General features: G+C 46.7%; 1 pseudogene; it reads left to right on the forward strand.

Annotated features, from left to right (window-relative positions):
• The first annotated feature begins 7 nt into the window (after positions 1–7).
• LOC142446253 (ras-related protein Rab-6A-like) lies at positions 8–817 on the forward strand (annotated as a pseudogene).
• The last annotated feature ends 9,937 nt before the right edge of the window (positions 818–10,754 follow it).

The raw sequence follows: 10,754 nt of genomic DNA on the forward strand, positions 1-10,754 counted from the left end.
TGGATTCATGTATGACAGGTCTAACAACACCTGTCAGGCAACAATTGGCATTGGCTTTTTATCAAAAACAATGTCCATGGCAACAGAAAAGGGGGTGAAGGGAGGATAGGGCAAGATATGACAAAATAATAATTGATATATTATCAAGGGCTCATGAGGGAGGGGGGTGCAGGGAGGGAGGGGGAAAAAAGAGGACCTGATGCAAAGGGCTTAAGTGGAGAGCAAATGCTTTGAAAATGATTAGGGCAAAGAATGTACAGATGTGCTTTATACAAGTGATGTATGTATATGTATGGATTGTGATAAGAGTTGTATGAGCCCTTAATAAAATGTTTAAAAACAAACAAAAAACAATGTCCATGGGAGATTGAACAGTACAATTGGCATTATGAGACACAGCAGGTCACGAGCAGTTCAGGCGCTTGATTCCTACCTACATTCGTGACTCCCCGGTGGCAATTGTTGCTTCTGCCATCACAATGTCCACTCATTCCAGCAAAGTACAGAATGGATGGATGATGTCAGAACAGGAAGAGGAAGTTATGTTATCACCATGTTAGTAGGAAATAAAACAGACTTTGCTGACAAGAGGCAAGTGTCCGTGCTTCCATGGGAGAGAGGAAAGCCAAAGAGCTCAAGGTCATGTTTTTTTGAGACTAGTGCCACGGGATATTATTTAAAGCAGCTCTTTCGATGTGTTGTAGCAGCATTATCTGGGATGGAAAGCACACAGGCCAGAGGCAAAGAAGACATGATTGACATAAAACTGGAAAAGCCTCCAGAGCAACCTGTCAGGGAAGGGGGCTGTTCTTGCTAATCTCCAAAGGCATCTTCAGCCTTCCCCAGAAGCTCACTGCTCTGAGCACCCCCCACCCCCGCCCTTGGCTCCTTCACTGACTGCCGGGCAGTGTGAATATTGGCTTGAATCTTTACCCTTCAGTTATAATGTATTGCAATTCCTCACTGCTTCCTGTCTCATGGAGATGATCTGTGAGCTTCCCAAGCACAAATAAAGACAGCGTCACCATCATTTGTTTTTCACAAAAAGCCAATGGATTTCAGCATTTTGTAGAGATAACTTTAAAAGTTAGATACGTTTTCTTAACCTTTTTTGCCTTTTTGAATGTTCTGATGATGCACTTCACAATGATGGAAATCTTCATAGTATAAGTGTGGCATGAGGGTTTGCTGAGGAACAAGAAGCTCATAACAGCGCTTGCCCACCTGCTGACCCTCCCTGTCTTTCTTCACCTGAGCCATTCCTTTCATGCTTTATTCTCACCCCGCCCTTCCTCACAACAGACAGCAGGGAGCAGAAGCAACAGGAAAACCAGGCCTGTCTGAATTATCCTTTCGTTTTTGGAAAGAATGCACGACAAGCGAGGGTGTACAGTTTTCGGCTGCCATGTGGTTATTGCGCCGGGATATGAGTTTCATCAATGGTGTCCCGCTTTACCAATGTTTAAATCTGGTCACCTTTTTGGGGCCAAAATATCCAAAATAATTCTTGAGCACTGAGAGAAATGATGAAGACCTCCTCGCAGGTCAGAGCTCCGCTCTCATGGTGGGCAGGGCTTGAAGAAGGTTCTGAGGTCCGGTGCATCTTCACCATGAGTCCTACTGAACATACTGAGGACTCACAAGTGGGGAACATCAAAAGTCTTTCTAACCAAAACAAACGACCCTTTCACGTGTGCGTTCGAAGACTGTAGGAGAGAGATGTGAACAAATGCCTCAGATAGGTTTTTAATATTGAATTCTTTATTATGAAAAATTGCAAAGTTGTAAGGACTGTTTCTCCTAAGAAAAGCCCTTTAGAGAAATCGATTTCTCTTGAGTTTTTTCCTTTCTTAAAAAAAATGCTGTGCATGTGTCTAGCACGAAGTAAAATTCTTTTAAAGAGAACTAGGGGAAGAATTCTAGTTTGGCACCATGATCAAAAGTACTATAACCAGTGGGAACCATGGTTATGCAAAGCTCACCAATAAAAGAATCCTTCAGAGAATAGCAGACAGTTTACTCCGGACATTTTAGGTCAAATTGAGGAATAAAGGAAAGCATCTTAAATTGAAGAAGAAAACATGGTTTTTCATAAGCCCCTATGGGCAGATCTGAAAAAGCATACACAGAAGAGAGGAAGGATGGAATGGAAGTTAAAATTAATATTATGCAGATTTATGCCTTACTTTTAGCTTTTAAAAAAATGTTGGGTTTCTCAGGATGGTTTTTTCTTTTTATTAAATCTGTATAGTTTGATAAATGAACTGGTGATTCAGTTTTACATTTAAGCTACAATTAATCTTCTTTTTCCCGTTGGCGCTATTTATTTCTCTGCTTTTTTATATAACTATTTTCAGGTTATGGCCGTAATGTTGACTATTTAGAGCTCGATCCCCATGGCAAGCTATACTTCCCTTGACACACTGCAAACACGTGTACTGGGCGTGCGCCCATTTAACCTTTACTAGTTATAGTGAGCTTGCTGTGTAAGTTAATAAACACATTTGTAAGTACATTGCAGGAAGAACATTTCTGAGCGTCAGCTCAGAGAAACCCTGCTAAATTTAGGTTGTAAGCATTGCTTACGACATTATAGAGGTAAAAGGATAACAAAACTATTTTCCTACCTCCTCATCTCCTCACTGCAACCACGCCCTTGAACTGGGAACCGTAGTCCCTCTCTTTCTTCTCCCTCCTCCACGGTCCACTTATTGTCACCTTGTAGTATTGAGAGAGCACTTGGATTATTGATCTGGATAAAGAAATGCTTTCAGGTACTCATCAGCCCACATACCAACAACTTATGCTCAAAGACGGGAGGGAGGTGTCAAGTGCTTTTCTAATGCAATCTTATGGTTAAAGGCAAGGGTTGACTGTTTTGTTTCATTTTGACATGGCATGTCCTGGAATAACTATCAATTCAATATGGGGGGGAAAAAGAAGGAGCTGTATAAACAGGAGCAATTGAATCTTGAGAAAACATCCCAGCCCAGTCCAGATCAAGTTCACAAGTCCAATATTAGCTCATACGTCGGATATCAATCTATAAAGTCCTCTTCAGAATCACAAAACACATGCAATAATGCCAAATGCAGGAGGATCACAGGCCAGCAGGTGGGAAGTCTTGGGGACCCAGTGACATTGTAACCATGTCAGCTCTGGCAGGGGTCTCCATGCGCTTCTCCAGCTCTAGAGGTCTGGCTCCATTAGCCTCTCTCCATGTGTCTTCTCAATAGGGATGTCTCACAGAGAGTGAGCAGAGTGTCTCCCATCTCCCAGGAGGAATACCCGACTTCCCAGAATCCTCAGGAGAAGGCCATGCCCACACAGAGGCTTCATTGGTGAAGACCTGATTGACAGGCTGGACTCCATCCCTTCACTCATAACCCTCTCAAATTCAGATTCTGTAACTACCTCAGGGACCAAAGCAGAGAAAAGTAATAGGTACAGGCTGGCCTTGTGGGACAATGAAAGGATTTTGGAGTTGTTGATGTTGACAAAAATAGGTGGTCCTTCCTGCTCTCAGATCATCACACGCATATCTCACGTTGCACACTGACTTCATGGACCCACAGAGCCCCTCTCCATTTCTCCCTCCTTCCCTCTGGAGCACAGTTCCAGCCCCAGCAATCCTAGTAAAAGGGGAGGGCCCCCACCTGTGTGAAGAGAGCTCCCCTCCCTGTTTCTGCTGCGACCCCCAGGCTGCGGGATCTCCTGCTGCTCCCTGGGAGGGCTCAGCTCCTCCTGACCCTGGTGTTTCTGTTACAGGACAAACCAAGACCTGGAGACCTGATCGAGGTTTTTCGCCTTCTCCATAGCCACTGGGCCATCTACGTGGGAGGTGGATATGTCGTCCACCTGACTGATCGAAGTAAGGATGGATTCTCTGTTTAAACCTAAGGACTGAGTTTAGAAGTGTGGACAGATGCACAGTGAACCACGTGCTTTCCTATAGGGCCACCCTGAGTTAGGGTCCTGTCTGTGGCAGACAGTAATTTGGTTCCTGGTGCCCAAATTTCCCCCGAGTCGCACAGGGCAGCATGGCCAGCGATGTGTGAGCTCGCCCTCTGTGGGTGGAGAGAAAGCACTGTCTCTGTGATGAGAGGTGTCAGGAGGGCAGGGAGGGGGAGGAGAGAGGTGGCCAGGTGGAGCAGAGGAGGCTGGGATGCGGGGAGCAGGAGGGATGTAACTAGAAGGTTATTGGGGGAGGAGGGAGCCAGAGAGTGTCCCCTTCTCTGGGATCTGTGGTTCAGGAAGAAGTGGGCGGAACAGAGACCATCTCTCTGCTTTGTTCTCAGCAGGGGTCTCTCCCCTCTGCTGCTGCCCTCTTCCCACAGCTGGAGGGATCAGAGCAGGGACAAGGCCAGCAGCCTTTGAAATGCACTTTCAACTGAAGGCTCTGTGTGAGTTGAGCTGCTTTCAGCCTGTTGCCTCTGGGACCTGGTGTCCATCAGTCCTTCCTCATAGTTTCTGGCAGCTCCTTCCAGCTTCCCAGCAGGCCTGGGTGAATCCAGCATCCACTCCGTGGAGAATCGAAGACTCTGAGCTGGAGAGAGCATGGATTTCATCTGGTCCACCTCCCTCAACTTGTCAATGTTAGAACTAGGGCTCGGAGAGGACCGGCTTGCATGAGCCTGAACTAGAACCTGGGCCTCGGTTGCACACAGCTGTCGTTTGTCCCCAACTGTCTCAAGATGTCACCTTAGCCTGCGGGGCTCCTCTGCCCTGGCTCAGGGATGTTAAGCAAGTTAGCAAGTTTTGAGGTCACAGCTAGTGAGGGGGAAACTGGGCCTAGCCCCTGGATGTGCCCTGCCCCTTCTCTGCCTGCCACTTTCTGCCCTCCCTTCTGATGCTTTCAGAGACAATGAACTCCCACAATCCTCTGGGGAAACCCACATCCTCCACTTTAGGAAGGGAGGAACCTGAGTCTAGGGAATTCCAGTGCGCCCTCCCATCACACAGTCCAGGGTCTCATCTGTTCTCCTTGAACTTGAGACAAGATAGGACAACAAAGCGGTCCCTCTGAAATTCACTACAATCCAGTGAATTCTGACTCTGGGTGACTCTATGGTGCAGAGTAGAACCACACGTGTGGGTTTCCAAGACAGTAACTCTTTATGGGAGTTGAAAGTCTCATCTCTCTTTCATGGAGAGGCTGGTAGTTCTGAGCTGCTGACCTTGCATTTAGCAGTCCAACACATAAGCACTACACCATGAGGGGACCTAAGCCTTCCTTCAAAAACCTCACTGCCATCGCATCGATCCTGACAAGGTAGAGGTGTCCCTGTGGCTTTCTGAGACTGTAACTCTTTACAGGCGATCGCCCCATCTCTCTCCCACTGAGCAGCTCCTTTTAAAACTGCTAATCTTGCAGTTCTTAGCCCCACCCCTAACCAATAGCCACCAATTCTTCCCTCTCCTTCCCTCTCACTGACTGACTTCAAGTCAATGCTGACTCATAGTGACCCCTAAGGGCTCCCAAGACGGTAACCATTTAAAGGAGTAGAAAGCCCAGTGTTTCTCCCACTGAGCTTCTGGTGGTTTTGACCTGCCAAGAATGAGGATTGAAGCCCAATGCTTAACCACTCCACCACCAGGGCTCCATGGTGCTTCTGGTGCCAAGGACAACAAAGGGACCTGCCTTGGGGCCAGCTCATTCCCTCCGGCCATTCCCAGGACCAAGGTTTTTTCTTCTTTTTCTTCTTTATCAATCTATAGGTCTATTTAATGCAAGGACTTTAGCTGGTATCGGGCCAGTCACAGAAGGTAAGGCCACGGTGAAGAAGGAATTGCTGTCCATGATTGCTGGGCAAAAGGAATATCAGATCAATAACAAGGATGATGCCAAGTTCACCCACCTGCCTGCGCACATAATTGTTCAGAATGCTGAACGGTTGGTGGGCCAGGAGCTGGTCTATGACATGATCAGTCAGAACAGCAAACACTTTGCAAAGAATCTTCGCTACGGATTCTGCTGCCCTGACTCGGTATGTTCGACCTGTGTCCCCGTTTGCAGGCACCAGACCTTTCCCTCAGCTCACAGGGGCTGGGCTTCTGCTGGGGCTTGGCCAGGGTGGAGAGAGAGGCAGACACAAGGCCAGAACAGCAGAGATGGAAGCCCTGCCCTTGAGGATGTCACAGCCACTGTCACAGTCAGGGGAGCCGTGAGCATGAGGAGACAGGCAAGTCGGCCACGAAGGGCAGTGTGGTGAAGGACCACAGCCACAGGAATCCCCCTGTTGTGGAACGTTCCCTGAGACAGGCCTTCCCTACAGCCCAATGCAGTGGTTCTCAACCTTCCTAATGCCATGACCTTTTCATACAATTCCTCATGTGGTGGTGACCCCCACTCCCACCCCTAAGATTATTTATGTTGGTACGTCATAACTATAATTTTGCTACCATTCTGAATCATGCAACCCCTGGGAGAGGGATCTGTGCCTCTGGTCAGTGTCAGACGGGCTAGCACAGAGAGCCCCAGGAAAGGGCACTGTCTGCCTGGGCTGGACTCCTGGGGAGTTCAGGTGTACGTCCAGGTACAGGCCAGTCTGGAGGAGTCCAGGTCCCTGGACAGGGAGGATATTCCTACCTTGTCTGCCTTTGGAATTGGTCGGAGTTTATTCCCTTCGCTGGTCAAACAGCTCTCCGCACCCCTCTGTCTCCTAGATACTTGTCCTTTGAAAGTCCATTTTCATTTCAGCCTCTGATCTCTGAAGTGTCCCCTCTCAGTTGTCCTAATTTCATGGACCAGAAATTGTCCAGGAAAAGTAGACCCGGCTTAGGGGTGGCTGACTGGAAAAGAGCAAGCCTGGCTCAAACAACTGTGCAGGCATGGAGTCCCCGGTACATAAGACACACACTGGCTTTCTTTTCTTTACTTACCAATCTGTCGAGAATAATGTCACATGAGGCTCCTGTGCATGTGTCCACGTGTACCTTCTCAAGGATCAGTAGTGAACAATCGGTGTGAGCAGGTGTGAAATGGCTCTCTACAGATCACTAAATGTATCGCTAGGTTTATTGTGCCAACTAGCCCAATAGAAACATATCAGCAGAGTCTAATCAGGTTGCAGCTTGATTGGAGGATGACCAAAAGTAAAGACAGCCGGCATCCCATCTCCCTCTTGCTCTCTGGTGATCAGACCATTGTGCTGCCGCTTTAGCTAGTTCTCTTCCTCGACCTGTATGCTGTACTACTCGTGCGCCAAGCCAACCAGTGCATCGTGTTGCTAGAGCTGGAGGCTGCTTCAAGACCTGCTTCGCCAAGTGGCTGGTGCTTGCATTGCTTGCACTCGATGCTGGTGGATCCTGTTGCCTCACTTGAGCTCCAGATCCCATGGGACCTGCTCCACTAAGCTCCGGAGCTTCTGACTGCTGTTGACCCACCCTGCTGTCTATCGCTGTGGGCAGACTCTGCCTGCCTGCCTTGCCTGAGGGAAGACTCCACTGCCTGCTTCCTTGATCTTGGACCCAGCAGCCCAGGACTTCCAGTATATTAACTGTTCCACGAAAGTGAGTTGAACTGAGCCCTCTGTACTGCTGTGGACTCATTAGCTGTGATATTCCTTTCCTCTGTGTAAATTTATCCTCTTTTATATGTATTTAATTATAAGCATCCGAGTTTTGCTTCTCTAGAGAATCCTGGCAAACTCACGAAGTAAACACAGGCAAACCGGAGCATACCCTGTTCTCTGGGTAAACACTCCCTGTCAGGGACATTCACTTTGAAAGGAGACTTTGATTCTGTAGGAAGGTGTTGGTCACTTGGGAGAAAGGTGTCAGCTACACTCAAGAGCAGAATCTTTAATGTGGTAAAAAATGTGAAGTTGCTCAAACAAATGATCTAGGAAGTGAGACAACCATTACACTAAGCCAGCCCTGTCTACTAGATTTGCTACCCCTGCAATTGTGGGGATTAAAACACTTACAAGGAGTCGAATTCCTATTTCAGGGAAAGGAAGGGCAGGTGGGAAGGTTCTGGAAGGACATGAGCCCACCATGGTGCTTCCTGGTGAGTGCCCATTCCCTGGTCAAAGCAGGGGAACAAGCTGAGGTACTGATGTCTCGCTGATCGCTGTCTGACTTAGAATGTGTGAACAGAGTCCAAAATCCTCCCCTCCTGAAAAGTCAAGGCATCTTTTGTCCTGCCAAGTCTATTGGCCTGGGGCACCTAGAGCAGGAACTGGGAGGGGTGCTGGCACCACTGACCCTCCCATATACCTATGCAGCTTTCCCTTGCTCCATGGCACGCCAGGTCTTCCCTGGATCCTGCTGATGAGGGAGAGAGGGAGGTCAAGGCACATGTGGAATTGGTTACTACAGATTAGTAAATGTACACAAGCTAATTGGGAATCCGTGGCCAACGTCCTACACACACAGGATAGGCCCTCACCTGGCATCTTCCCCACACATGTGAAGGTGTGCACTTTCCCACAACCAGCCTGTGGGGGGCTCAGCATTTCTGGGTGTCCCCACTCTCAACCACGTGGGCAGTGCTTACACAGCTCACCCCCTGTGTTAGACAGGGTTCTCTAGAGAAACAAAACTAGAATATGAATAATTTTATATATATTTATACATGGAGATACATAACATAAGAAATAAACAGTTAATTAAATAATAAAACAGTACAAATGGCTCAGAGAAACTCACTCCCGTGAGAGAGCTGTGAGACATTGGCAGTCCTTAAAGTCTTGAGGGCCGCCAAGTAGTCCTCCGTAGAGCAATTCAGCCTATCCGGGCACAGGCAGCAAACAGCAAGGCAGGTCACCAACAGTCAGCCAGATGACAGGGTCCAACAGTCACCAGCTCAAGAGATGTAAATTCCAACGGTGTGGCGAAGCAGGTCTTGAAGGAACCTCAAATTACAGCAACACAGTCCATGGGTTAGGTATCCCACAGGTAGTGTAGCTTGCAAAGTGAGGCAAAGGACAAGCAAGGCAGCCGCACACTGGTCCGATGATCAAAGAGCAAGAGACAGAATAGGCGAGGCTCGCCGAGCCATTTATCTCTCTGCCCTTCAATTAATTCTTCATGTGTTTATTGGCCAGGTTGGCACAATAAACTAACTACCTCAGCCCCATTGTATTTGGGTTTGGGTTGGTTGTCCTTAATTGAGTTCTCCAAGGGTAGTTTATTTAGGAAATACTTAAGCCTTTTCCTCGATTAACCAGCTTTTAGTAGAATATGACACATCCTTGGCATCATCCAGGAATTTAAAAAATGAGCAATATTCATGGGTGCTCACATGTTTAATGGATTAGCGCCCAACACATTTGATGTATTTCAAATGTTAGATCATTTTTGCCGAGTCAATAAAATTTTTATTCACACACATTTCTTTGTCAAAGTCTGTACAAAGCAAAACATGCCTGTGTTTAAAAGTGTTCATTATTACAATCATACCAAGAAACCAAAGGTGTTACCAAAAGTCACATACTCAGGTTCATGGCAAAACATGTCATAACCTTTAGGAAGCAAATTTCATGACTGAGTCCCCTTCTTTCCATTTTTGGGGATTTTTGAAGGTTATAAAATGTGTGAATTTGCTTTATATTGAATGCCAATAAGTTAGAAAAAGATTAGATAACTAAGAGTATGTTCATATTGTCATATTTCATGTAATTTTTTCAGGTTTTGAAACTAAAAAACAAAACATGGCTATCATTTCACAAAATTTACACACACACACACACACACATCTGCACTCAAAAGCAATCTGAAAAATATTATCCGTCTCAGAAGAATTCTAATGGAAGATGAAACATGGCTTTACAACATGGCTTTACAAACATGGACAAAACAGAAAACAAGGCATGGAAGCGGTCCAGTCGAAACAAAAGTGGACTAATCAGGAGCAAAGTCATGATACTAGTTTTGGGGGATACTGAAGGCATTTTGCTTCTTGGCTTCTTGGAAGGTCAAAGAACAACATCTGCTTTTTATGAGACTGTTTTCAAAGTCAGTTAGTCAAAGTTTTAGGAGAAAAATGCCTGGGAAAGTTTTACCCGAGAATCTCTCCTCTCGAAGACAATACTCCTGTTCAAGCCTCTCGTCAACAAGGACAACGTTTAAAAAGTTTCCATGAGAAATCATTAGGCATCCACCTCCAGTCCTAATTTGGCTCCTTCTGACTTCCTTTGTTCCCTAATCTTAAAAAAAAATGAAAAATTCTTTAATTAGTTAGAAGTATGAAAACTACTGTACTGACGCTGACGTGGTTAATTAAACAAAACGGTTAGCTCTGCAGGGTGAGCTAAACAACTCATCTTACCTGCAAGTGTCTTCACCTTCATGGAGTATATGCTAAGAAATAAAGTTTATGTTTAAAAAAATATTATCCCACAGCTGATCGTGACTTAACAGTTTCTCAGTCAAAAGATTACAAAACGATTGAACGCTGCTGTCTCCCTAGCTTAGAAGGGAAATGTACATGCCCTACTGGGGAGACATAAGAGCATCATGGCCCATTGTTCCTCTTCTCAACTGCAGCCGTCCACTTCCGCACGCACCGCTGTCCAGGCTTCCACGTGTGCGGTCGCCATCCGAAAGGACGGAGCAGTTTGGTTCTAGGAAATGCGGAGCAAGTGACACTCACTGCTACAATCTGGAGGCTGAGGCCCAAGTCACCTGCCTGCAGCATTACTGCTCGCTCTAGTCACCTCCTCGGTTAATGACTCCAGGGCAGTGGGGTTTGCAGGCGTGTTGGGCCAATTCTTTCAGCAACAGTCACATAGAGACCCTGAGTACTTGTC

This window comes from Tenrec ecaudatus, chromosome 4 (assembly GCF_050624435.1).
Source record: "Tenrec ecaudatus isolate mTenEca1 chromosome 4, mTenEca1.hap1, whole genome shotgun sequence".
Lineage (NCBI taxonomy): Eukaryota > Metazoa > Chordata > Mammalia > Afrosoricida > Tenrecidae > Tenrec > Tenrec ecaudatus.